The sequence below is a fragment of the Chrysemys picta genome, unplaced genomic scaffold, assembly GCF_011386835.1.
Source record: "Chrysemys picta bellii isolate R12L10 unplaced genomic scaffold, ASM1138683v2 scaf6, whole genome shotgun sequence".
Classification (NCBI taxonomy): Eukaryota; Metazoa; Chordata; order Testudines; family Emydidae; genus Chrysemys; species Chrysemys picta.
Genome location: NW_027052713.1, coordinates 95,405 through 122,897, shown reverse-complemented (window position 1 = coordinate 122,897; position 27,493 = coordinate 95,405). Strand labels below are relative to the sequence as shown.

The following is a 27,493-nucleotide window of genomic DNA, read 5'->3' as shown; positions in this document are numbered from 1 at the left end:
AATACAGATTATGTTAAGAACAGCCAATACATTATATTAGATAAATGTGTTTATGTCAATAACAAATTAGCCTAAATGGAAAGGTGATGCTGTCTGTTAAAATAAGGCAATGTAGTGGAAGATCTACACACACACACGCATCCACATATGTAAGCAGGGTCTGAATGAATTCCCGACAGCTAGCTGGGAGTGGGAGAGAGTTCAGGAAAAAACTGTTTACATGAACACACCTAGGCTATGGCTACACTGGCGCTTTACAGCGCTGCAACTTTCTCGCTCAGGGGTGTGAAAAAACACCCCCCTGAGTGCAGCAAGTTACAGCGCTGTAAAATGCCAGTGTAAACAGTGCCCCATCACTGGGAGCCGCGCTCCCAGCGCTGTAAGCTAATCCCCTTGGGGAGGTGGAGTACCTGCAGCGGTGGGAGAGCTCTCTCCCAGTGCTGGCGCCGCGACCACACTCGCACCTCAAAGCGCTGCCGTGGGAGCGCTCCTGCAGCGGCGCCTTGGAGTTTCGAGTGTAGCCATGCCCCTACTCTGCCTAGATATACAGCAGATGGAGCTGTGTTGCTCAAATAAATCAACTTTGGCTGGTGCTGGGTTACAAATCACTCTAGTACTGAATGAAGGAGTAGTGAAATATTGTTTCAATGATGTCATTATTGTAGGAACAACGGGGAGCAGAACTGTGCTTAACCTGTCCCAAATGAGGGGGGTCACCATCAGCTGACCAGCTTGTTAAGCCAGGGCCTGGAATGCCAGAGGCCTATGAAAGTAAGGGGGGACAGATGTACCAATCAGGAAGTGTGGAGTCTTCTTAAGGGTCTCTGGTCTGGTTTAACCTGTTCCTCCCCACTGTTCAAAGAGAGAGCTAAATAGACTTCATTAGGAGCCCCTTCGTTATTTTAAAATCTCAGTTGGAGCTGAAATCAATTGTGGTTGGGCAGTGTCTCTGCCCACCCTGCTAAGAGCTAAAAATCACTGAGAGCTAAAATTGCTTGTGGTGGGACCGTGTTTGTGCCCAGAGCTGAAAATCACTAAGAGACTGACCTGCAGACGTCACAGCATGAGAGGCAGGTGGCAGTAGAAGGTGACTGACAGTCAGCTGGCGAGGTGGCAATTGGCAGAGCCCGGAGGTGAGGCGCAGTGACGAAGAAGAGCGGGGCACCAATCGGCTGTCAATGCAGCTGGCAAAGAGGAGCGGCACGCAAGTGCTCGGGCAACAGAGCGAGTAATGTGCCTCTTTTACCCGCGCCCTCCACCCAGGGTGGGAGGTGAATTCTGCAGATGCACCTCTGGACTCTGGGTCTGCACTGTAAGGCCTGGTCCACATTGGGGGACGGGGGGTCGATCTAAGATACGGAACTTCAGCTACGAGAATAGTGTAGCTGAAGTCGACATATCCTAGATCAACTTAGAATTACTTCGCGTCCTTGCGGCGCGGGATCGATGGCCGCGGCTCCCCCGTCGACTTTGCTTCCGCCTCTCGCCAAGCTGGAGTTCAGCAGTCGACGGGAGAACAATCAGGGATCAATTTATCATGTCTATACTACACACGATAAATCAATCCCCGATACATCGATTGCTACCCGCTGAGCCGGCGGGTAGTGTGGTGTGCAGAAAAGGGACGGACACGTGAAAGGGACTTTTGGGTTGCTGGACTTAAGAACCTGAGGGAGAAGGACACAGCCCAACTTATTTGTAGGTGGGTCTTTTGCTCATGGTTTATGTTATGAACCCTCCATTTTCCCAAATTAATGCTGAGTTACTTCCCTCCTTTCATTAAAAGTTTGTCTGCTACACTCAGACTCTGTTTGTGAGAGGGGCAGTATTTCCTCTAGAGGTGCCCAGGTCACTGGGTGGAGGCTCAAACCAGTTTTGTGTTGTATTGACTGGCAGAAGGGTTCCACTTGCATACTTGTACATACTAGTTGCTTTAAGACTGAGCCGATCACAACACATCTTCTAATCTTCTCTTGCTCTGGCCATCCTTCGCCATGTTTGTCCATAGGTCCTTGTTAAGAAATCATCCCACCGGAGGCCAATCGCATGGCTGTTTCAGTTCTCGCGGATGCCACTCAGATATAGCTGCAGTCCATCTGTTGTCACTGAGTCAGGCCACATGTCCCGCCCACCGCATTTTGTGGAGCTTGCTTTTGACAACATCTCAGACTCCAGACTGCTGCCTAATTATTTCATTGGGGATGCGATTGCGGAGCGAAATGCCCAAAAATGTTCATTCCATTGCCCTCTGTGTGACAGACAGTTGATATTTTTCAGTCTTCATCAGCGACCGTGTTTCGCTGCCATATAGCATCGCTGGAAGCACGGTCAAGTTAAAAAGATTTGCACGAGTTGTTTTGCTGATCTTTCCTTGGAAGATGTCCCTGATGTCGTTGAATGTGCACCATCCAGCTTTTTTTCCTGCGCGACAGTTTGCCTTTCTGATCGTGGCGCATCTTGACTTCCTGGCCCAAATAAACGTATTTGTCAGCCTCTTGGATCTGCTCTTCTCCCTGAGTAATTTGGGTTCTTGGCAGAACATCTGATCTCATATATTTTGTTTTCGACTGGTTCATTTTTAATCCTATTTGACTACTTTTCGCAGTCAGTTCTTTAAGCATTCTCTCAAGCTGGACTGTATTTTCAGCTATCAGCTAAATACAGTTATTAAATACATTAAAGCATTAAACTGTTTTTACTTTCAATACTCTGACTTTTCTTCTGTCCTCCCGGCCCCCATTATTGTCCCAGGAAACTGTGAAGTTATTTTTTTTGCACCAATTTTCACCCACTTTTACATTAAATAAATTCCCAGGACATTTTAAAATAAAAACTGATAATGAGAGGCCTTGTGAATACTGTGTTTTGGCCAGTGTACTGTGATTTTTACTGTGTGATGATATCGATTTAGTGTAAGAAGAAATTACTCATCTTGTGCAGTAACGATGGTTCTTCGAGATGTGTGTCCCTGTGGGTGCTCCACTCTAGGTGTCGGTGCGTCTGTGCGCTGGAGATCAGAGATTTCTCGCAGCAGTACTGGGTAGGGGGAAGGGCAGCCACTGGCACCTCCTATAGCGTGCGCCCCCCTGACTGTCCCCTCAGTTCCTTCTCTACTGGAAGTAGATGAGAGGAGAGTGGGTAGTGGAATACCCACAGGGACACACAACTCAAAGAACCATAGTTATTGCACATGGTGAGTAACTTCTTCTTCTTCATCGAGTGGTGTCCCTGTGGGTGCGCCACTCAAGGTGCTTGTAAAGCAGTACCCCTCCAGGGTGGTAGGGGTTAGGAGTTATGTATAAGTGTGTTATGAGAGCATTGTAAGGCCAACAATAGAGTCTGAGACTAGGCCTTGGGTGATAGCGTAATGCTTTACAAAAGTGAGCTCCGATGTCCAGGTTGCAGCTCTACAAACATCTATTAAGGGGACATTGTTCAAGAGTGCAATCGATGTCACCGTGGCTCGCGTTGAGTGGGATCTGATGCCCACGGTGGGTTCTTTGTGATGCAGGTGGTAGCAAGTTTGAATACAGGTAGAGACCCATTTTAGACAGTCTCTGCGTCGATATTGTAGAGCCCTTGGAGCACTCTGCTGTAGAGACGAATAGTCTTGGTGACTTGCGAAATGGTTTAGTTCTGTCCAAGTAGAAGGCTACAGCCAGTCTGACATCCAGCATGTGCAATGTTGCTTCTCGGGAGTCATTATGTGGCTTGGGCTGGAAGGCAGGTAAGTGTATGGTTTGGGTAATATGAACATTTGTAGCCACTTTGGGCAAGAATTTTGGGTGAGGACATGACATGATTTTGTCTTTGGTAAATACAGTGTACAGTCATTCAGTCATCAATGCTCCTATTTTGCTGACACGTCTGGCAGACGTGATTGCCACTAGTAATACGACCTTCAGTGACACGTGAAGGAGCGAGTAGGTTGTTAGAGGCTCAAAGGGTGGTCTTGTGAAACATTTGAACACAAGATTGAGAGCCCATGGTGGTGCAGGTTGGTGTACTTCTGGGTACATGTTCTGTATACCTGCTAGAAAGCACCGTGTAATCGGGTGAATGAATATTGAAGCCCCTTCTCTCTGTTCATGGAGGGCCGTAATGGCAGCGAGGTGTACTTTAATAGAGCTTATGGCTAACCCCGTTTCCTTCATTTCTAGTAGGTAGCCTAGGATCATCGATAGAAGCGCCTTGGTTGCATCCAGCTGTCATTGGTGACACCAAAGGGAGAATCTTCTTCACTTGTGGCAGTAAGTATTGTTAGTGGTGAGGCAACTTTTTTTTACCTATTTTACTTTCTCCGAACAGTTCAATTCCCCATGTTGGAACCAAAGAGGAGCCACGCTTTGAGATGGAGTTTCGCTGGGTCTGGATGGAGCGTCAGGCCCTTGTTCTGGGACAGGAAGTCCATCTGGAAAGGCAGCAGTTGTGGGGCACAGACTGCTAGACGTGAGAGGTACGGAAACCAAGTCTGTCTGGGCCATGTGGGGACAATGAGAATGATGTATGCGGTGTCGAGTCGTATCTTGCGGATGACCCATGGGATCAGTGGTAACGGCGGGAAGACATACATGAGTGACACATTCCATGGGATGAGGAAGGCATTCCATGCCCTGGAGCAAAATAGTGGACATTTGTGATTTGTTGCTGAGGCGAAAAGGTCGATTACTGGGTGACCCCATTTTCGGAATAGTGTGTTGAGAACCCTGTTGTGGATTTCCCACTCGTGTTCCTGTGAGAAGTGCCTGCTGAGGTTGTCGGCTGTAGTGTTTTGGCACCTTGGTAGGTATGATGCTGTGATGTTTATATTGTTGCGGATGCAGAAGCTCCATAAATTCATGGCTTTTACACATAGCGAGTGAGACCTGGCTCCTCCTTGGCGATTGATATAAAACATGCACTCCACATTGTCGGTGAGAATAGAGATTGAGGGTTCATGTGTGAGTGGAAGGAAGTGTCGGCATCCATTGTGTACCGTCCAGAGTTCCAGGAGATTGAAATGTAGGTGATTTTCCATCGCAGACAACTTGCCTTGTACATTGTGATGACCCAAGTGGGTACCCCAACCCATCAGGTAGGTGTGACAGATTGGATCACAGAAAACTCCCTTAGGACTTGCCAACCAATGTGCCAAGACTTTCCTGCCCTGACAGCTTAGGACTCCAGCACCCTGTCTTGTTGAGCCAGACATGCCAGTCTGCTCCAACACAGACCCAGGGTCTGAATTACTTGCCCCAGAGCTGCAGACTTAACTGAAAGAAACTTACAGAAGTGCTCCTGTCTTTACCACTCAGATGCCAAAGTGCCAATGCGGTCCAAACCCCAAATAAATCCATTTTACCCTGTATAAAATGTATACAGGGTAAACTCATAAATTGTTCGCCTCTATAACACTGATAGAGAGATATGCACAGCTGTTTGCCCCCCAGGTATTAATACATACTCTGAGTTAATTAATAAGTACAAAGTGATTTTATTAAATACAGAAAGTAGGATTTAAGTGGTTCCAAGTAGTAACAGAGAGAACAAAGTCAATTTCCAAGCAAAATAAAATAGAACACGCAAGTCTATGTCTAAGAAATCTGAATACAGATGAAACCTCACCAGTTTCAATAAGCTTCCTTTTACAGACTAGTCTCCTTCTAGTCTGGGTCCAACAATCATTCTCACCCCCTGTAGTTACTGTCCTTTGTTCCAATTTCTTTCAGGTATCCTTGGGAGTAGAGAGGCTCTCTCTTTAGCCAGCTGAAGACAAAATTGAGGGGTCTCCCAAAGGCTTAACTAGACTTTCCCTTGTGGGGGGAGACCCCCTTCCTCTCTCCTATGCAAAATCCAGCTCCAAGATGGAGTTTTGGAGTCACATGGGCAAGTCACATGTGCATTCATGACTGAATTTCTTACCAGACAAGCCACATTCCTGGGAAAGCTTCAATGTGGATTGGCATCTTCGAGTTCGTTGTTGGCTTAAGTGGTTCTTGATTGGGCATTTAATTTGCACATTCCCTTCTCAATAGAAATCAAGCAAGTATACCGCCAATATTCCTAACTTCAAGTACAAAAATGATACATGCATACAAATAGGATTAATAGATTGTGTCGATCATAACCTTTACAGAGATATGTTACATGACATATGTAGCATAAAACATATTCTAGTTATGTCATATATACATTCATAAGCATATTCCATAAAGCCTTATAGGGGGCACTGTCACGGGAGGCATCTGTTGTAATAGTCACTGATGCGGGGGGTGTCTTGTTGAAAGGGAATCCCGGAGCATACATTCCCTGGCTGTGTCCACCATTGTAGGGTGAGGATAATATTTGGTGGTAGTGTCACACATCTGTTGAGATAGTGTTTGCTGGGTGCATAGACCATGTTCAACCAGTGCTGCAGACAGCGTATATGGAGTCTGGCATACTTTACTACGAAAGTTGTAGCTGACATATGTCCCAGAATCTGAAGGCATGTCCTCACTGAAGTTTGTGGTCTGATGATCACCGTGTAAATAAGATTGGTCAATGCAGTGAAACTGTGGTTTGGCAATATTGCCTTGGCTTGTATGGAGTCTAGGTCGGCTACAATAAACTCCAATTGCTGGGTTGGTTCCAGGGTGGATTTCTTTTCGTTCATCTGTAGATCTAGTTGGTGAACCGGGTCTATTGTGGTCTTCAGCATGCCTGCCGTTTCTTCTCGGTTTGCACCTCTGAGAAGACAATCATCCAAATAGGGAAAGATTATGACTCCATTGTGTCATAAATGTGCTGCTACTACCAGAGCGTTTTTGAGACTACGCAGGGAACAGTGGACAGTCCGAAGGGAAAGACCCTGTATTGGTAGTGATTGGGTCCGCCTGTGAACCTCAGGAACCATCTGTGGGCAGGATGTATTGTAATATGGAAGTATGCATCTTGGAGGTTAAGGGCTGCAAACCATCTAGCGCTGGGATTATTGTGGCCAGAGTGATCATTTTTGTACCTGTGGTTGCATACGAACCTGTTGAGTTTTCGGAGATCTAAGATTGGTCTCCATCCCCTCCTTTCTTCTCTGTCAGGAAATATTTGGAATAAGAACCCCTCCCTTGGTATTGATGTGGTGCTGGTTCTACAGCACCCAGCAGTAGGAGGTAGTCTACTTCCTGTTGTAGAAGGTGATCGTGATAGGGGTCCCTGAAGAAGGATGGGATACGAGGGAGGGTAGGGGGAATGGCTGTGAAAGGACTGGTGTAGCCGGATTGTATGATCTCCAAAACCCATTGATCTGTGGTTATCGCAGCTGAGGCATGGTAAAATGGGCATAGGCGGTGACCAAAACTGTGGAATGGGGTATCTGTTGGCACTAGAGATATGGGAGGTGGTGCATACCCTCGACCAAGACCTCAAAATTGTGGCTTAGATGTAAATGGACGGGTGGACGAGGTCTGGTTCTGTGTAGCTCGTCATCTCTGAGCCCGTTGTTTGGGTCTGTTCTGAGTGAAGTATCGTGGTTGTTGACGGTTAAATGAGGTGTCTCGTGACCTGGTTTGGTGTAAAGTGAGGGCGTTTGTCAGGCGGTGGGTGTTTGCCTAGTGTATGCAGCATTGTTCAGAAGGCCTTCATGGTATGGAGACGAGAATAGTTTATCCCTATCGAAGGGGAGGTCCTCCACTTTTAGCTGTAGTTCTTTTGGAATTCCCAAAGTCTGCAACCATGATGTTCTTCTCATAACCACAGCTGTTGTGGTTCTTTAGGCAGCTATGTCCGCTACATCCATTGATCCATTGATATTAACTGACCCTCGTTGATAATGGCGTTGAGTTGAGGACGTTTATGCTTGGGGAGGTCTTCCACGAGCTCTTGTATTTTACCATAGTTAGAGTAGTCGTAATTTGCTAGTAGAGCAGAATAGTTAGCAACTCTAAGCAGAAGAGTGGCTGACGAGTAAACTTTCCGCCCAAAGAGGTTCAATCTCTTGTGTTCTTTATCTGGCAGTGAGGAGCGTAAATGAGGCTGTTTGCTACACTGATTAGCAGCCTCTACTACTAGAAAGCAGGCTTGATGGTGTGAAAACAAAAATTCCATGTCTTTGGCTGGAACGAAGTATTTTCTGTCAGATCTTTTGTTAGTCGGGGATACCGATGCCACTGTTTGCCATATTACCTCCGCAGGCTCTATTATAGCCTCTTCAATGGGGAGGGCAATCTTGGTCAATGATGCTGGTTGTAAGTTTTTTAACAACCTATGTTGTTTCTTCTGCACCTCATGTAAGGAAATTTCTTGGCTATTTGCTACTCTTTTGAAGAGTTCTTGGAACTGTTTCAGGTCATCTGGTGTCGTAGGGATAGACGGCGTCACCGCTTTGTCTGGTGCAGAAGATGAGTAAGGGGCAGGTGGTGAATCATCCGGGTCTGCCTGAGATAGTATTTCTTCTCTTCTATCTCTGTCTCAGGAGGGTAAGAGGTTTCTCTGTGTGGTAATGATGGATGTACTCTGGAACCTCCTGTTGCTGGGGAAGGATAGGGGATCTGGTATGTGGGCCAAGGACCCCATTGTGGCCATTGCATGGGGTAAGGTGGTAATGGGTAAGGCTACTGCTGTGCATACCAGGGCAGTGAATGCTCGGAGGAATGAGGCTTAGGCTTTCCATTCCATGTAGGTCTCATCTCTGATGGGGATGAGCGTTGTCCTGAACATATCCTTCCTCACCACTATGCATGGTGCAGGAGATAAAGGATGGTACCATGCTATGTAGCTCGGGGTGTGTTCGGTGTCGAGCAGTGGCGACTGTGGTGCCGAAGAAACTGCTATGTGAGCAGGACACAGGAGTTGCGCTGGTCCCGCCTTGGGGTTGCAGTCAACTGTTGGAGCACTGACCGGTGCTGGATTCAGCTTGTTAGGCGGTAGCAAGTCTTGTATCGGTGCCGGTGGCAGCAGAATTGATCGCAGTGCCGCTGCCTGTGCCGCGCTCTGCCCCGGGGTGGCTTCCTGTTGTTTGTCCTTCGAGTTTGGAGATGACCATGACATCACTGGTTGGTTTGGTTTCTGGGAACACGTGAGTGGCTGATCAGGTCAATTAGAGCTTTGAACTGTCTATGGCAAACTGAACAAGAAATGCCACTGTGAGTAACTAGATTAACAATGGACATGCTGCTCTTACGAGAGTTACCTTGCTGGCACTTCTGCTCCGCCTCAGCAGTTCTCCTCTGCTCATAGACGGTAGCTCCAGAATGCATGAGACTTCACCAGGTAGAACGAGCATGAGCGAGATCTTCCCAAAACTCTGGGTCAATGTTGAAACACCTCAAGGATAATTTGAGGGAATCTTTGAAACTTTTATTCTGGCCTCCCTGAGAGCACTTTCTCTCCTTTAACTCACCATAAAAGATCTTCTCTGACAATGACTCATCTGACAGTCTGGTGACATGGCCTGCCCATCTCCCCTGTGATTTCATGCTTGGAGTGCCTACCCATCTGAGAACCTCAATATCTGGAACGTTGTCTTACCATCTTATCCTCATCAGTTTCCTCAGACAGCCCATGTGAAAGTAATTCAGGTACACTGTCCAGGTTTTGCATGGATACCTCAGAGTTGGCAACATGATGACTTTGTAGATGTTCAGTTTTGTTTGTTGGCTAATGTCTCTGTGCTCCCAAAGGCTACACTTGCTTTGTCAATTCTGGTGTTGGTTTAATTATCCATGTGAACTTCACACAACAGTGCACTGCCCAGATAGCTGAACTTGTCCACTGCCCGGAGGGCTTGGCCATTCACTGTAATAGCAGGCCCTATATCAGGCTTTCCTGGTGCAGCAGGCTGGACATCACTTTTCTCTTCTTGATGTTGATTGTGAGACCAAAAGTGTCACAGGCTGAAGAGAACTAGTCCACACTTTGCTACACGTCAGACTCAAATCTGGCATTCAGGGAACAGTCATCAGCAAACAGATCATGAACAGCCACTTCCTGTACCTTTGGCTTTGCCTGTAGTTTCCTCAGATTGAAGAGTTTCCCATCAGTCCGGTATCTGATGCCAATCCAGACGTCACAGTCACCAAACGCATCTGTAATATGCCAGAAAACATCATACTGAAGAGCGCTGGTGCCAGCACACAGCCCTGCTTGACTCCCTTGGTGACTGGGAATGGTTCAGATGACTCACCATCTTCCACAGCACGAGCCATCATGAAATTGATGAACCACTGCAATGAATTTCTCTGGGAAACTGAATTTTGCCATGATTTTCCAAAGGCCCTCCCGACTGACTGCATCCAATGCTTTGTCAGGTCAATGAAAGTGTAGCGGGGTGGTTACCTCGCTCCTGCCCTGAAGGGCTTAAAACAGCCCAAGGGGAAGGGTTGTGGCTGGGAGGTGCTAAGCTGGGCTGATTGGGAAGCAGCTGCAGCTGGGCCACACCCCAATCAGGCCTCATCTGGCCCTATATAAAAAGGCTATGAGCCAGAGGCCAAGCAATCTCTCTCTGCCTTCAGAGGGAGAAGGGCCTGGCTGCAGTGAGCTAGAGACAGAGTACCTGAGTGGAGCAGGGCTGGGGACAGGCTGAGGAGCTGGGGATCTCCAGCCTGGAAAGCCCCAGGCTGCGGCCTAGTAGGAGGCCAAGGAGTACTGGGGGTTGCAGAGGGCAGCCCAGGGGTAGGCCCAGGCAGCAGGTCCAAACCTAACCTTGCCTGAGATGAGTGGCCTATACTGCAGTCTGCCCCAGGGAGCGGGGGCTAGTTGGTGACTGGCAGTGGCCTTATTCGGAGGCAAGGTAAGGCTAGTGGGTGGGCGTTCCCCGGGGAGGGGAGACCCTAGTACTGAGGGGTGTACTGCCAGGGGGCAGCACCCCAGATAAAAGGGCACCAGTGTCCGGGAAGGACACGGGGGCCAAAGGACAGGCGGATCACCGGCCTGCAGAGGGTGCTCTGGGCTGGAAATCGAGCTAATTCCCAGAAGAGACCAGCAGGAGGCGCCGCAGGGGTGAGTCCGCCCCTCTACAGAAAGTCATATACAGGTTGGAGTTCTGTTCCTGACATTTCTCCTGAAGTTGAGACGCAGCAGACACCATATCTGTGGTTCCGCACCTTTTTCTGAAGCCACACTGACACGCAGGCAGGAGCCCTTGTTCAAGGCAATTCTGGCAAGAATTTTGCTGGATCTTGATAAGGAGATGCCCTAACAGTTGTTGCAGGTCTGTCTGTTATCTTTCCACTTGTACAAGTGGACAATAGATGCAGCCTTTTGTTCCTGGGGTATAGTTTTAGAGCCCACATTGACTGGAAAAATTCAGTCAGTTTCAGAGCCATGTGCAAGCCTCTGACCTTGTAGACTTCTGCTGGTATCACTTCTGCTCCAGGTTCTTTACCATTTGACAGCAGGTCAATTGCTTTCGCAGTTTCAGTCAGTAAGAGATATGGTGATATCAAACTGGGGCAGTCGATCAATTGCCTCCTCACTTACAGATTGTTGATTGAAAAAAAATCACTGGTCTGTTGGTATAAGGAGGCACCATTATCCCTATTTGGTGTATGGTGTGTAATTCCCCTGCGAATCTAGCGCCAAAACTGATCTTTCAATTTGCAAATCTCAAAATGAATGTTTTAATATTCCCCCCAAAAAGGCTTTTTTTTGTTCTCCACTGAAACAATGATAAAAAACAACATGAAGTCATGAAATGTTTTGGTTGACCCAAATATGCATTTTCATACAAAAAATATTTCAAGGGAAAAATGAAACAATGGCAGAAAAGTGCATTCCAAAACCAGAAAACCAACAAACAAAGAAACATATGACAATTACTAGTGTTTGACTTTGCAAAAATTTGAAAATCGTACAGAGTGAGAGGGCAGGGAACGGACCACTATACTACAACTTCATAACAGCTAACAGACATTAGTAATTTTTTTTCTCTTTTAGAGGAAATTCTTGCTGAAATTTTTAAGTTCCATTTTCCCTCTTCCTTCTTCCATAGTCCCCTGAAACACCTCCCACTAAGGGACGGGGCTTCCCTCGCCCATGACCCTCCCACCCAACAAAGACTCCTACTGTGACTCCCTTTCCTATGCTTCCCTCTCCCAACTCCCCCAGCCCATCACACCTCTCTGCCTCCAAGTTCTATCGTCATCCCCACAGCCAATGACTTCTCCCTGCCTCCCCTGGATCCCACCGGATCACACGGCATATTGAAGACAGGTGTGTTTTAAACCACTGATTGTAAATCTGTCCCTCTCTTTCACAAGCCCAGCACATTGTGTTCAACAGTTGGACTATCGCCATGAACATGGCAGAATGAAAGCTCATAATTTGCCTTTTTTTCTTCCTCTGTGTGATCTGAAATGAAGACAAAGGTAATTTCTGGGACCAAAGGGGTGTGTTCAAGGGAGAAGCAAAGGCTACTGCTGGAGAATCCTTCTGGCTGCAGGGGCTTGGAAAGTTTTCCTGCTTTCATCTTCCTCATGCCCATGTGGTAGGCAAGGAGGTTACATGGGTTGTTTCCCCTGTGGCCAGGGGCACTCTGCTTGAGTCTCACCCCTTGCACCATCTTCTTTTGTTGCTTCTCAAGATCGCCTCTCCCACCAGAACAATGAAGAGCCTGATCAAACATTGTGACAACAAAATCAGCTGCCTCAATTGTGCTCCAACCATGTCATCCCCTCCCTACTCAAATCCCTCCCCTGGCTCCTTCTCTACTTCTGCAAAAATTATAGCTTTTCCTCAACTTCAAGGCTCAACACCCAGGAACTGCATACTTTGTCAGAGGGGCTGCTCTACTGCCCTGGGGTTTGTGGGCTGTTCCACAACCTCAGCCAGAGGGGAATTAATTCAAACTGGAAAGGTGCAGAGATGGGCTCCCAGGATGATCAGAGACATGGAGTGACTGTCTAAGGGCTGGTCTACATTGTGGGGGGGATCGATCCAAGATACGCAACTTCAGCTACGCGAATATCTTGGATCGAAGTATCTTGGATCAAATTACCTGGAGTCCAGACAGCGCGGGATCGACGGCCGCGGCTCCCCCGTCGACTGCGCTATCGCCGCTCGCTCTGGTGGAGTTCCGGAGTCGACGGTGAGCGCGTTTGGGGATCGATATATCGCGTCTTAACGAGACGCGATATATCGATCCCGGATAAATCAATTGCTACCCACCAATACGGCGGGTAGTGAAGACGTACCTTTAGGAGAGGAGACTAAAAGAACTGAGCTTGATTTACCTAGCAAAGGAAGGGCTGAGAGGGGATGTGCTAGCTCTGTGTAAATGTACTGGGGAAGAGAACACCAGAGAGGGAGAGGAGGAACTGGAGTTAATGAACAAATTTGTCAAAAGAATAAATGGAGTATAACTGGCCCTGAATGAAATTCAGGCTGGAAACTGAAGCTTTGTGCCCATCTAGAAAGCTGGCTAGATCGTCGGGCTCAACAGGTAGTGATCAACGGCTCCATGTCGGTCCTGGGGCAGGTTTTGTTCAATATCTTCATTAATGGTCTGGAGGATGGCATGGACTGCACTCTCAGCAAGTTTGCAGATGACACTAAACTGGGAGGAGTGGTAGATAAGCTGGAGGGTAGGGATAGGATACAGAGGGACCTAGACAAATTAGAGGATTGGGCCAAAAGAAACCTGATGAGGTTCAACAAGGACAAGTGCAGAGTCCTGCACTTAGGACGGAAGAATCCCATGCACTGCTACAGACTAGGAACTGAGTGGCTAGGCAGCAGTTCTGCAGAAAAGGACCTAAGGGTTACAGTGGACAAAAAGCTGGATATGAGTCAACAGTGTGCCCTTGTTGCCAAGAAGGCTAACGGCATTTTGGGCTGTATAAGTAGGGGCATTGCCAGCAGATCGAGGAACGTGATCGTTCCCCTCTATTCGACATTGGTGAGGCCTCATCTCGAGTACTGTGTCCAGTTTTGGGCCCCACACTACAAGAAGGATGTGGAAAAATTGGAAAGAGTCCAGCGGAGGGCAACAAAAATGATTAGGGGGCTGGAGCACATGACTTATGAGGAAAGGCTGAGGGAACTGGGATTGCTTAGTCTGCAGAAGAGAAGAATGAGGGGGGATTTGATAGCAGCCTTCAACTACCTGAAGGGGGGTTCCAAAGAGGATGGAGCTCGGCTGTTCTCAGTGGTGGCAGATGACAGAACAAGGAGCAATGGTCTCAAGTTGCAGTTGGGGAGGTTTAGGTTGGATATTAGGAAACACTATTTCACTAGGAGGGTGGTGAAGCACTGGAATGGGTTACCTAGGGAGGTGGTGGAATCTCCTTCATTAGAGGTTTTTAAGGTTAGGCTTGACAAAGCCCTGGCTGGGATGATTTAGTTGGGAATTGGTCCTGCTTTGAGCAAGGGGTTGGACTAGATGACCTTCTGAGGTCCCTTCCAACCCTGATATTCTAGGATTCTATGATCAGAGGAGGGAGATTCTGGAGCAGCGTCCCCGCAGGAGTTGTGGGGTAAGCAACAGAATGAGTTGGAAAATGGAATTTGATAAGTTTCTGAGCATGGTTATCATAGAATCATAGAAGATTAGGGTTGGAAGAAACCTCAGGAGGTCATCTAGTCCAACTCCCTGCTCAAAGCAGGACCAACACTAACTAAATCATCCCAGCCAGGGCTTTGTCAAGGCGGAACTTAAAAACCTCTAAGGAAGCAGATTCCACCACCTCCCTTGGTAATCCATTCCAGTGCTTCACCACCTTCCTAGTGAAACAGTGTTTCCTAATATCCAACCTAAACCTCCTCCACTGCAACTTGAGACCATTGCTCCTTGTTCTGTCATCTACCACCCCTGAAAATAGCCTAGTTCCATCCTCTTTGGAACCCCCCCTTCAGATAGTTGAAGGCTGCTATCAAATCCCCCTCACTCTTCTCTTCTGCAGATTAAACAAGCCCAGGTCCCTTAGCCTCTCCTCGTAAGTCATGTGCCCCAGCTCTCTGATTCTTTTTGTTGCCCTCTCCAGGACTCTTTCCAATTTGTCCACATCCTTCTTGTGGTGTGGGGCTGAAAACTGGACACAGTATTCCAGATGAGGCCTCATCAATGCTGAATAGAGGGGAATGATCGCATCCCTCAATCTGCTGGCAATGCTCCTAGTTATACAGCCCAAAATGCTGTTAGCCTTCTTGGCAACAAGGGCACATTGTGGACTCAATTCCAGTTTCTCGTCCACTGTAACCCCTAGGTCCTTTTCTGCTGAACTGCTGTCTAGCCATTTGGTCCCTAGTCTGTAGCAGTGCTTGGTATTCTTCCGTCCTAAGTGCAGGACTCTGCACTTGTCATTGTTGAACCTCATCAGATTTCTTTTGGTCCAATCCTCCAATATCTCTAGGTCCTTCTGTATCCTATCCCTACCCTCCAGAGTATCTACCTATCCCCCCAGCTTAGTGTCATCCATGAACTTGCTGAGTGTGCAATCCAGACCATCATCCATATCATTAATGAGGATACTAAACAAAACCTGCCCCAGGATCAACCCCTGGGGCACTCCACATTTGCTACCGGCTGCCAAATAGACACTACCTGTTAAGCCCGACAATCCAGCCAGCTTTCTATCCACCTTATTGTCCATATATCCAATCCATACTTTTTTAACTTGCTGGCAAGACTACTGTGGGAGACTGTATCAAAAGCTTTGCTAAAGTCAAGCTATATCACGTCCACTGATTTCCCCATATCCACAGAGCCATTTATCTTATCATAGAAGGCAATCAGGTTGACTTGCCTTTGGTGAATCTATGTTGACTGTTCCTGATAACCTTCCTCTCCTCCAAGTGCTTCAAAATTGATTCCTTCAGGACCTACTCCATGATTTTTCCAGGTAGTGAGGTGAGACTGACCACCTGTAGTTCCCCGGGTTCTCCTTCTTCCCTTTTTTAAAGATGGGCACTATAGTTGCCTTTTTCCAATCATTCTAATCACTGAGGAGGAGGCGGTGCCCCTCTGATCACTGATAGCCCAGTTAATAAGTCACTCAGAAGAACTGCAGGCAGCCCAGCTTTGAATCCCTCCTCTCCCCTTTCCTAGGCAAGTGACCTAACTGCAGGGCTGCTGGCTCTTCTAAGGGGGTGCTTTGCAATCTCTCCTGTCGAAGCTATCCTTGTATAAATAATTAAATAGCCATATGCACAGAGTCTGAGACCCAGATGTGCAGCCCTCCCTGGTGAGCATCCTAGTCCCTGGCCTACAGAGCCATTTGCACTTGCTTTCTGGCCCAATTAGTATTAAATATTAGGGTTTTCGGTATTTTTGTAAGTCTTCTCTAAAATATATTAAGTATTTAAGTATACAAGTGTGATATCCATGCTATAGTTAAGGTTCAGGTTTCAGTTACCTGCTGAACCCTGAAAAACTGTTTTGAGCAGTTTCAGAGACTCTGAGGGGCTCTCAGTTCTCTAATAGTCCATTACTTAAGGAGAGTCTGTTTTCAGTTGACAGTTTTAACTTCTGTATCCAGCTTCACTTTCTGAAGCTGTCTCATCGCATAGCAGTAGATCTTGATATTAAACTGTCCATAAGTTGTTTTCTTTTTTAATTTAATGCATTTAACTGAACTGAAATATCCTCCCTTGTGCTGCTTTCACCTATTCCTGGAATGAGAGCAGAAGAATACTGGAGAGTTATACTAATGTAAATCCATACCAAGTGCTGACTACAGGGCGGAGATCAAAATCCCCTTAAAGAATAATAAACACACAGTGTTGTTAAAAAGGCAGCATTAGTGCTAACAGACTCAGTTCTTCAGGTCTGATAGGCTGGCAGTGAACAGTTTCAAGTTTGAAGACTCTTGGACCTGATTCTCATCTTCTCATATACAGCTCTGATAATGGGAATTAGGTGCCCAGGTTCTTTTGAAAATCTTGCTATGCACCGAGCTGCATGTTTAGGCACCTAAATATATTTGAAAATCTGGCTCTTAGGCACTTTTGAAAACTTTACTCAATGTTGAAGACGTTTTTTTCTAGCAATAAAAACACAAGTATTTGCTTTGGTTGTTATAAGAATGGAAGGATTTATTAATCAGCTATAGTTATATGATTGTTCAAAGGGCAAGCAAACAGGTACTGCAGTGACTCTGAAAAGGATTCAGCTGGTGACAGTGGCCAAATAACTTAACATGATCTCCCACTGTAATGCTGTTTCAAAAAGAGCTAATGTGACCCTGGGGTGTAAAACAGGGGGGTAGTGATTTTTACCTCTGTATCCAGCATTGGAGAGACTGATATTGAAATACTGCATCCAATTCTGGGGTCCACATTTTAAAAAGGATTATGAAAAATTGGAGAGGGCACAGAAAAGAGCTGGAACTATAATTCAAGGGCAGGAGAAAATGACTGAAAAGGACACATTTAAAGAGCTGAATCTGTTGCGCTTATCAAAAAGAAGATTGAGAGGTGATGTGAATACAGTGTGAATACACTGCACAAGAACATTTGTGGGGAGAAAATACTGCGTATTAAAGAGCTCTTTAATCTAGCAGAGAAAGTCCTAACAACGACCAATGACTAGAAGTAAAAGCCAGAACAATTCAGATTAGAAATAGTAGCTCACATTTTTAACAGTGAGGGTGATTAACCATTGGAACAAACTACTAAAGGAAGTGGTGGTTTTTCAATCTCTTGATGTCGTCAAATCAAGCCTAGATTCCTTTCTGAAAGACGCTTTAGTCAAACACAAATTATTGGGTTCCATACAGAGCTAACTTGGTGAAATTTAATGGTATGGGATTGATAGAAGGGAGGTCAGAATAGATGATGTAATGTTCTGTTGGGACCTTAACATCTATGAATAGCTCACAGACTGATATATTTTATCACAAGTATAGAAACCACACAATTCAATTACCACACGATAATTATGAAAACACAGTGCTTTTCCCAGCCATCCAACATTAATGTCCGTGAATTTGCTCCAGTGATCCAATGAGGCCTGCAAAACCATGGAGAATTACCCCATCTTGTTCATGGACAAATGCTTGATGAGATAGGCAAAGAATGGGCAAAGTGATCACAACGCTAGCCTCACCGCAGCTGGAAAACCTGAGCTACTTGGTTTGAATATTACCTAGCCTGATCACCTTATGCAACAGCATATATGGAGGGAAGAGCTTTGCACACCTCCATCAACTTCCCTCACTGTGGATTTCCCCACACCAAACTGGTTCACCACCAAGTGGCAGCAATCTGAAGAGATAAGCTCCACACTGCAATTGCCACGCATGTCTCCATGCTAATTGGTGTTCTAGCACTGCAGGTCAAGACAATGTTTGGCTCACAGCTCCAGGAAGGTGACTTTCTGCATCCTAAAGTTTTAGGACCATTGCTGGTCATGCCAAGACTTAAGAGCTATTTGATCCCATGACTGTGCTCACTGGTTAGGCCCAGAAGTGTCACTCCATCGAGAGAAGCTGCTCTAGGAATATATGACAGAGACAGAAAGGCCAGTGCAAATTCAAAGGATGGTTCTTCTTCTACCAATTTAATTTAAAAATCCAATTGCTATCTAAAATTAACCGACAGCTAAGCACAATATTTTATTATTTTTTTATTATATATATTATATATTTATTATATAATGGGGCCTAACTGGTATATAAGGGCAGTCAGCAGCAAACCAGCTGAGCGGCGAACAGCAGAGGCTAACAGAGGAAGTTTGCCTGGGAGCTGTCCGAGAGGAGGTACGCTAAGTGCTGCATTAGGGGGGCTGTGTTGGTGAGTATCTGAGTGTCTGCTGCTGGGACAGTTGGTCAGTTTGACCGTGTGCTTGATTGCTTGCTTGGTTGTTTGAAAAGTGTGAATTGGGAGTGCTTTGTTCCAGGTGGGCCTTGAGGGGGCCTGACTGGTATATAAGGCCAGTCAGCAGCGAACCAGCTGAGCGGCGAACAGCAGAGGCTAAAAGCGGGAGTTTGCCTGGGCAGAGCCCACTGAGGCTTTCATCTATGGGTTTCTCTGAGTAGTTCCTGCAACAGTTGAGGAAGCTCTTAAGAGGACGGTGATATGGAAGGTGAGCGATCAGCTGTTGTCACCTGCACAGGTTGTGCCATGTTTGTCTTTCTTCCACAGGACAGAAGCGACTTTGTCTGTACGAAGGGCAAGCTGGTCTCCATATTGGAAGAGAAGGTTCGAGGCCTGGAGAAACGAGTATCGACTCTGCGTTGCATAAGGGAAAATGAAGATTTCCTGGACAGACGTCAGGAGATGCTTCTACGGCCACAATGTTCTGAAGATTCAGAACAGGCGCAGCAGGGACAGAAGGATTGTGAAGAGGTTTGGCAGCATGTGACCTCCAGAAGAAGAGGAGCGTCCATGCACCAGCAATGGAGATACAGGTGAGCAATCGTTTCCATATTCTCTCTACAGGTACTAATGCGGAGAGTGGACTAGATGACCCATCTGAGGGAAGGGAGCAGAAGGAGACTCCACCGATTGGAAGGCAAAAGATGCACTGTCCTAGGGATGGGGGTTCCACGACCACCACTCCCAAGAGGAGGAGGAGGGTGGTGGTGGTCGGGGACTCCCTCCTCAGGGGGACTGAGTCATCTATCTGCCGCCCCGACCGGGAAAACCGAGAGGTCTGCTGCTTGCCAGGAGCTAGGATACACGATGTGACGGAGAGACTGCCGAGACTCATCAAACCTTCGGATCGCTACCCCTTCCTGCTTCTCCACGTGGGCACCAATGATAGTGCCAAGAATGACCTTGAGCGGATCACTGCAGACTACGTGGCTCTGGGAAGAAGGATAAAGGAGTTTGAGGCGCAAGTGGCGTTCTCGTCCATCCTCCCTGTGCAAGGAAAAGGCCTGGGTAGAGACCGTCGAATCATGGAACTCAACGAATGGCTACGCAGGTGGTGTTGGAGAGAAGGCTTTGGATTCTTTGACCATGGGATGGTGTTCCAAGAACGAGGAGTGCTAGGCAGAGACGGGCTCCACCTAACGACGAGAGGGAAGAGCATCTTCGCCAGCAGGCTGGCTAACCTAGTGAGGAGGGCTTTAAACTAGGTTCACCGGGGGAAGGAGACCAAAGCCCTGAGGTAAGTGGGGAAATGGGATCCTGGGAGGAAGCACGAGTAGGAGAGCGCAAGAGGGGAGGACTCCTGTCTCATGCTGAGAAAGAGGGACGGTCGATGAGTTATCTTAAGTGCCTATACACAAATGCAAGAAGCCTGGGAAACAAGCAGGGAGAACTGGAAGTCCTGGCACAGTCAGGGAACTATGATGCGATTGGAATAACAGAGACTTGGTGGGATAACTCACATGACTGGAGTACTGTCATGGATGGATATAAACTGTTCAGGAAGGACAGGCAGGGCAGAAAAGGTGGGGGAGTTGCGTTGTATGTAAGAGAGGAGTATGACTGCTCAGAGCTCCTGTATGAAACTGCAGAAAAACCTGAGAGTCTCTGGATAAAGTTGAGAAGTGTGAGTAACAAGGGTGATGTCATGGTTGGAGTCTGCTATAGACCACCAGACCAGGGGGATGAGGTGGACGAGGCTTTCTTCTGGCAACTAGCAGAAGTTGCTAGATCGCAGGCCCTGGTTCTCATGGGAGACTTTAATCACCCTGATATCTGCTGGGAGAGCAATACAGCGGTGCACAGACAATCCAGGAAATTTTTGGAAAGTGTAGGGGACAATTTCCTGGTGCAAGTGCTGGAGGAACCAACTAGGGGCAGAGCTTTTCTTGACCTGCTGCTCACAAACAGGGAAGAATTAGTAGGGGAAGCAAAAGTGGATGGGAACCTGGGAGGCAGTGACCATGAGATGGTCGAGTTCAGGATCCTGACACAAGGAAGAAAGGAGATCAGCACAATACGGACCCTGGACTTCAGAAAAGCAGACTTTGACTCCCTCAGGGAACAGATGGGCAGGATCCCCTGGGAGAATAACATGAAGGGCAAAGGGGTCCAGGAGAGCTGGCTGTATTTTAAAGAATCCTTATTGCGGTCGCAGGAACAAACCATCCCGATGTGTAGAAAGAATAGTAAATATGGCAGGCGACCAGCTTGGCTAAACAGTGAAATCCTTGCTGATCTTAAACGCAAAAAAGAAGCTTACAAGAAGTGGAAGATTGGACAAGTGACCAGGGAGGAGTATAAAAATATTGCTCAGGCATGCAGGAGTGAAATCAGGAAGGCCAAATCACTCTTGGAGTTGCAGTTAGCAAGAGATGTTATGAGTAACAAGAAGGGTTTCTACAGGTATGTTAGCAACAAGAAGAAAGTCAAGGAAAGTGTGGGCCCCTTACTGAATGAGGGAGGCAACCTAGTGACCGAGGATGTGGAAAAAGCTAATGTACTCAATGATTTTTTTGCCTCTGTCTTCACGAACTAGGTCAGCTCCCAGACTGCTGCACTGGGCAGCACAATATGGGGAGAAGGTGACCAGCCCTCTGTGGAGAAAGAAGTGGTTCAGGACTATTTAGAAAAACTGGACGTGCACAAGTCCATGGGGCCGGATCCGAGGGTGCTAAAGGAGTAGGCGGGTGAGATTGCAGAGCCATTAGCCATTATTTTTGAAAACTCATGGCGATCGGGGGAGGTCCCGGATGACTGGAAAAAGGCTAATGTCGTGCCCATCTTTAAAAAAGGGAAGGAGGAGGATCCGGGGAACTACAGGCCAGTCAGCCTCACCTCCGTCCCTGGAAAAATCATGGAGCAGGTCCTCAAGGAATCAATTATGAAACATTTAGAGGAGAGGAAAGTGATCAGGAACAGTCAGCAGGGATTCACGAAGGGGAAGTCGTGCCTGACTAACCTAATTGCCTTCTATGATGAGATAACTGGCTCTGTGGATGAGGGGAAAGCAGTGGATGTGTTATTCCTTGACTTTAGCAAAGCTTTTGATACGGACTCCCACAATATTCTTGCCGCCAAGTATGGGCTGGATGAATGGACTGTAAGGTGGATAGAAAGCTGGCTAGATCGTCGGGCTCAACGGGAAGTGATCAATGACTCCATGTCTAGCTGGCAGCCGGTTTCAAGCGGAGTGCCCCAAGGGTCGGTCCTGGGGCCGGTTTTGTTTGATATCTTTATTAATGATCTGGAGGATGGTGTGGACTGCACTCTCAGCAAGTTTGCAGATGACACTAAACTAGGAGGCGTGGTAGATACATTAGAGGGTAGGGATCGGATACAGAGGGACCTAGACAAATTAGAGGATTGGGCCAAAAAAAACCTGATGAGGTTCAACAAGGACAAGAGCAGAGTCCTGCACTTAGGACGGAAGAATCCCACGCACTGCTACAGACTAGGGACCAAATGGCTAGGTAGCAGTTCTGCAGAAAAGGACCTAGGGGTCACAGTGGACAAGAACCTGGATATGAGTCAACAGTGTGCTCTTGTTGCCAAGAAGGCTAACGGCATTTTGGGATGTATAAGTAGGGGCATTGCCAGCAGATCGAGGAACGTGATCGTTCCCCTTTATTCGACATTGGTGAGGCCTCATCTGGAATACTGTGTCCAGTTTTGGGCCCCACATTACAAGAAGGATGTGGAAAAATTGGAAAGAGTCCAACGGAGGGCAACAAAAATGATTAGGGATCTGGAGCACATGACTTATGAGGAAAGGCTGAGGGAACTGGGATTGTTTAGTCTGCAGAAGAGAAGAATGAGGAGGGATTTGATAGCAGCCTTCAACTACCTGAAGGGGGGTTCCAAAGAGGATGGAGTTCGGCTGTTCTCAGTGGTGGCAGATGACAGAACAAGGAGCAATGGTCTCAAGTTGCAGTGGGGGAGGTCCAGGTTGGATATTAGGAAACACTATTTCACTAGAAGGGTGGTGAAGCACTGGAATGCGTTACCTAGGGAGGTGGTGGAGTCTCCTTTCTTGGAGGTTTTTAAGGCCCGGCTTGACAAAGCCCTGGCTGGGATGATTTAGCTGGGAATTGGTCCTGCTTTGAGCAGGAGGTAGGACTAGATGACCTCTTGAGGTCCCTTCCAACCCTGATATTCTAGGATTCTATATTCATTTTAATATCATAATTAATATGAGAACTTCTAGTACTAATATTCATATTGTAATTTCTTATTCCAAAAATATTGTTCTAGACTTTCAATGGGACTTAGACACTGAAATCACTTAGATACTTTTGAAAATGTTACTCTTAGTGTCTAAAATTAGGCACCTAAATCTTTACTTAGGTATCAAAGTAAGTGGCTTTATTCTCAGAGGTGCTGAGAACCTACAGTCCCCATTGATTTCAGAAGTAATTATGGGAGCTTGGCATCTCCGAAAATCAGCCCACTCATTTAGCCATCACATCTTGAAAGACGTCCTGACCAGACAAGAGGAAGCAACCAGACAAGATCACTGTGACAAACGTGAGACCTTGCAAGCATGGAAACTTCAAAGACTGTTCTACTGAGATGTGATAGCCACTATGGGCACAGGGGATGTTCACAGACTGCTGTATCAATAATCGGTATATGCAGCTGTGTGTTTCTGGCTCGCTGAGTGAGTTTTCAGCAGAATCTGGACTCACTGCAGGGTGGGGAGGGTAATGAATGCAAGTCCCAATGCCAGTTACTCAGACACCCAGCACCTTTGAAGCTTTGGTCCTGGGGAGAAGTAGCACTGATTGGTTTTACCTGGTCCTGGAGGCCTGACGACAAAGGCCCCAAATAGTATAACGATTCAGCCTGATCTGACTTAGGTCAGACTCACTCTGGACCAGTGTATGGACCTACCAGGACTCCCTGTGGATGATGGGTGACACTGGCTAAGGTTAATATCTGTGCTGTCTATTGTTTTAGGATAGGTTTTCTTTGACATACACTTGTACTAAATCAAGATACTGTGTTCTGTGAAAGCTGGCTAGTCACTGGTAACCCTGTCATTATCCCTGGGGGAGAGCAGAACTGCAGGTGCTAACCTAAAGTCAGACCTGCTAGGGTAGTCACAGGGAATTGCCGGGGGACTGCAGCCCTAAAATTGTGGTCTGGAGGGAGAGGGACAGGGGTTATAGAATCATAGAATATCAGGATTGGAAGGACCTCAGGAGGTCATCTAGTCCAACCCCCTGCTCAAAGCAGGACCAACCCCAACTAAATCATCCTGCTCATAGTGGGATGATGGCTGGAGGCCAGGAAGGGGGAACAGGTGCAGTTAACCCCAAAACTGGGACAATCTCCATTGGGTTCAGCTGAATCCTGGGCAATGCCTGGGATGATGAGAACCTGAAGTTCCTAATATCACCCATGCTCTAGCACATCATTTTTCCTTCCCACACAGGAGCACTCCACATTACGCTTCCTCTTTTTCTTGTTTTGCCTTCCGTCTCATGAGAGTCTAGCTTAGGCAGCCAGAAAAACTCCACCTTTGCAACTCTGCTGTACTGAAAGAGACAACCTGAGAGCCATGCTTTCACCCCAGCCAGTAACAGCTAAATCTCAGGTTAATAAGTAGAGCTGCGTGAAACCTTTTGTCTGAACCTCTTTTTCCAGTAAAAAATGCAGATTTAGGCTGACTAAAACATTTTGCGAATTCATGTTAATTTTGCAGAATTATTTTGGTGAAAAACAAACCAACAAACATGCAGAAAAAAGGAAATTGTTTTGTTTTGACATTGTTGAATGGAAACATTTGATTTCTCAATTCAAAATGACTTTTTTTTTAAATTTTCTTCAATTTTATTTAAAATATATAAAAACATTTTAAAAGCTCCAAAACAAAATGAAATGTTACATTTCATGTCAAACACTTCATGTCACTGAAAAAAAATTTTTATAGGCCAAAATTTTGAATTTTTTTTCATTCAGGGTTACCTAAAACATTCCCCCCCGCCAAATTTTTTGGAACTGCCAGCAAAATTAAAAGTCAGTTCTTTGCACTGCTCTACTAATAAAACTCTTGGAATTTGCAGCTGCTAAATGGCAAATAATAGGGACAGAAGCTGGGCCTTCTTATATTTCTTCTCCTGTGTGTGTCTGCTTTGTTTTGTCTTGTCTTTAAAAGAAACAGGACTGGAATTCAACACCCCCAAAGCAACCATCTTACTGTATCTACCTCATGTCCCCAACAAGGTCATTCAATCCTTCTTCAGCACCAGAGCCCAAGGATAGTCCAGCCAGGAACAAACATTTCTAGAGTGTCTAGATGACCATTTACACCCCTGCTATAGCTGGCAAACAAGTCACTTGTCTGATATGGCCAAGATCTCTAGTTTAGACAAAGGTGAGGAGATTTTCCACTAAAGAAAATGCTGTACAGAGAAAGGGAGTATGGGAAGCAGCCACAATGAAAGTCTTATTTAGTTCTTTCAGTTGTAAATGCTTTAAGAGTTTTCCTTTCCCTTCTCCTTCCCCTGTGTTTTTAATAGAAGGTTAAAAGGATTTATGTTCTCTCCCCGCCCTTTAATGGAAAAGGGGCAGTGATCAGTAATAATTCTGACACAAACCCGCTTACCATAAGTAAGTGTTTAGTGCTGCAACTATATACAAGAGCCTTCAATCTCCTCAACCATTGCTGGCCCCAACATACGCCCTCTATCAATGCAACAGGGAAAATGAATCTCACAGCTTTGTTGACAAAGATTTTTTATATGAGCTACATTTTCCTCACCGGGAATCATAGGTAGTGTTTCAAATAATGGCAATTTCAGCATCCTTTTAATATTCTGATCATTAAAACCAGCCACCTGCTTGAGCCAGTGCTAAAACTGTCCAATTTCATGGCATAACGTGATTTTTTTTCTGGAGCAGAGGGAGGGAAATAACCATTAGATACTTTTCAGTTTCTTAGATGAGCCATTTTAAAGGCTTTTAATCTGTAAATTGATGATAATTACTCCCTGACCTCCTTTGTAGGACACTTTGAGTATGTCTACACTGCAATAAATAATTCCCGGCACCAAGTCTGAGAGCCATGGTCAATTGACTAGGGCTCGGACTGTGGAGCTAAATACTGCTGTGTAAACATTTGGGATCAGACTAGACCCCAGGCTCTGAGACCCTCCCTCCTTGTGGGCTTTCACAGCCTGGATTCCAGACCAAGCCAAAATGTCTGCCCTGCAATTTGTAATCCTGGAGATAGAGCCCTGTGAGCTGATTTGTGCCTCCTGCTGCCCTGCCGTGGGTCTTTTGTTGCAGTGTAAATGTTCCCTTTGAGATCTAGTGATGGGAATTGCTATATAAGAACTATTTCCTCTTTTGTGTAGGTGTGACACTCTGTATCTCGGGGGAACACCCTGCAACCCCATGTTCATCCTTGTAATATAATTGCGTGGTATCCAATGCAAAGTTTGTCATGTCGGGTGTCTTCAGAAGGTTTATGATGCACTGAGCATTGTTGTTACAATAATGTTATAGGTAGTAATTTCATCTATATAGTTGTGAGGCTGAAAATGTGTCCTCATGGCTTAAAACAAGCCCAGGCAAAACTCTCCAGGAACAGAGGGGCAGTTCACACCTCATCGAGGCATATATGGGATGAACCCAGCCCAGCCTCACAGGAACAAAGGACACTGGCCTAGGCAGCAACAAAGGATCTGTTGGACTCTCAAGTGAGTCACCCCCTTTCCCTTCCTTTGGTCAGTTTGGGACTACGATGAGGTAATGCTCACCTGACACTGAAGGGGGGGTGGGGGCAAAGCCAAGGGCTGGTCTACACTGGGGGGGGATCGATCCAAGATACGGAACTTCAGCTACGCGAATAGCATAGCTGAAGTCGAAGTATCTTGGATCGAATTACCTGGGGTCCAGACGGCGCGGGATCGACGGCCGCGGCTCCCCCGTCGACTGCGCTACCGCCGCTCGCTCTGGTGGAGTTCCGGAGTCCACGGTGAGCGCGTTCGGGGATCGATATATCGCGTCTTAACGAGATGTGATATGTCGATCCCAGATAAATCGATTGCTACCCACCAATACAGCGGGTAGTGAAGACGTACCCCCAGAGGGAAGAAAGAACATGATAATGAGGTGCTTTTGCATCAGTACCCTGCTACAATTCCTTACAGAAATAGAACTGTTAAATAACAAGTCGAAGTTATTGATAAATATATTCAAGACCACCAAGATCATGAAATTCTTAACATTTGACAGATTTCCCCCCTTAACTATAATGATCTTGTCAGGATTTTTACCTTGAAATTAATTATATTTATTCTCACTTTTGCCTTCAACATAGAGGTTTTTTTTTTGCCTGTGTACTATGAAGACATAGCAAAATAGATTTAAAAAATAGAATTATGACTAGAAATAGATATAACAACAGTGAACATATTAAAGTCAGTAAACATCAACAGCCTTCGAGTTGAATTCAATACATTACCTTGACGCTGAATGATTGCAGATCAGTGTTTCTCCCTTTCTTTCAGTCCATGGATCACTTCACCAGAGAATCCCTCATGGACCAGCGTCTCTCTAAAGCTACTGGTCCCAAGTGCTTGGGTCATCAACTGTTTTATTCTTGGATTCTGGAGAATCACTAGTGTATTGGAATATAAAAATGAAACTAAGTTATGACTTACATAACTAAGGTCTGACTCTTTGCCTAATTGTACTGCCACTAGTTCTCACATTTTTTTCA

The 27,493-nt window shown here is 46.4% G+C and overlaps 1 long non-coding RNA gene across 1 annotated transcript; it reads left to right on the top strand.

The window, feature by feature from the left end:
- Positions 1-4,308: 4,308 nt before the first annotated feature.
- Positions 4,309-27,435, top strand: LOC135977651 (uncharacterized). Its single transcript, XR_010595090.1, has 3 exons — positions 4,309-4,456; positions 19,033-19,298; positions 27,282-27,435. It is a non-coding gene; the product is annotated as an uncharacterized LOC135977651 (long non-coding RNA).
- Positions 27,436-27,493: the final 58 nt, after the last annotated feature.